A 1,655-nucleotide genomic window follows, 5' to 3' on the forward strand; every position below is an offset into this window, starting at 1 on the left:
TGTGTGTGTGAGAGAGAGAGAGAGAGAGAGAGAGAGAGAGAGATTTAATGGGATGGATTGAATCTGAGCATATGTGAGGCCATGCAGGACCATGGTACCAATCTAACCAGAGCAGAAGGCTGAGGGCAAAGCTAAAAGGAGGGCTAGAGAAAGTTCATCTTATTTGGAGGCCAGAGTCTTTGGCTTTGCTTTCAGATAATAGAGTCATAAAGAGGTTGTGATTATTGTCTCTTTCTTTTATAAAAAAGTAAGAAGTCTATGTATTATAGAAAGTGTGGGAAATGCAAATAAGAAACAACAGAAATGAGCAAGTGCCTCTAATCAGATTCAGGGACCAATGCTGTCAACACTCTGTTATCTCCTTCCACACACGCTTTCGAAATACAGGTGTGATGCAACCCCAACCAGTTTACATACCTCTATGGAAATGTTTCAACAGCTGTCATTTCCCAATGATTTTATTATTCTCTTCCTCTTTCTGGACTTCTTGAATACAGGTGGCATATGATGACCCACTGAACACTTCATTATGGTTCGGCCTTTTGTGTTTAGGCAGAGTCTCCTGTCCCCCGGGCTAGCTTCCAATTTACTATCTATCTTAGAAAAAACAAAAAACAAAAAACTTGAACTTCCCCCGCCTCCATCTCCTGAATGCTGTGATTACAGAAGTGTGCAATACACTCCCTGTCCACAGTGCTATGGATTGAGCCCAAGGCTTTGTGAATGCTCAGTGGGTGCTCTGTCAACAGGGCTACGTACCCAGCCCTTCAACGTGTTTTCCTTAAGAACAAGGACACTCCCAATAGCAAAGGTACACCATCACAATCAGAAAACAGACATTGACGTGACGCTAAGACTCACCCACAAAACCCTTCAGACTTTGCTAGTTACCCAATAATTTCTGTGAGCCAATTCCAGATCACACATTACAAGTAAGCACCTGTCTTTTCAGACTCCCCAACAGCCTGAAAGAGTTCTTCAGTGTTTGTTTGTCTTTCAAGACCTTGCCGTCTTTTGAAGAGTACTAGCCAGATCCTTTTAATCTGTCCATGAGTAGACTCAATTTTAAATTTTCATCGGGTTGCAAAGTGACCATCATTTATGTAAAGCCAATGTGTCTCATTGATGATGACTAATTGGGATCACTGGCTCAAGGTGTAGGCTCCTTTTTCTCACTTTCCTCTGTTGAATTTTAATGTACCAGCTTCACCCCCAATGCTGGTTCTTGCCTGAGCCACCATCAGGAAGATGATTTTCAAAGAGTGGCTCTCTGAGCCCTGCATTCCTTCTGCGCCTTGGCTGTAAGACAAGGTTCCTGTCTGTCACAGTCACTTATGGCTCTTTACTGAAGTCAGTATGAGCACGCGGTTCTTGCTTTGTTTGGTGGGCTAAGGGCTAGCACCATCACTATTGTCGCTTGAGTTGCCCCAGGCTTCATTTAAGGAGCTCCTGCAAGCTGGCTCAGATGGTCCCTAGATGTGTCACATTGTTCTCTAGCACAACAGAAATGCTCCAGTTGCACATGGCATTTTCCCTGCCCTATTCGGTGAGTGTCACCAAATACAAGACTTGATAGTGGGCAACCCTGGGAAACAGAAATATGCATGTACACACACACACACACACACACACGCACACATATGGGCCATACACAT

The sequence above is a fragment of the Meriones unguiculatus genome, chromosome 12, assembly GCF_030254825.1.
Source record: "Meriones unguiculatus strain TT.TT164.6M chromosome 12, Bangor_MerUng_6.1, whole genome shotgun sequence".
NCBI classification, from domain to species: Eukaryota; Metazoa; Chordata; class Mammalia; order Rodentia; family Muridae; genus Meriones; species Meriones unguiculatus.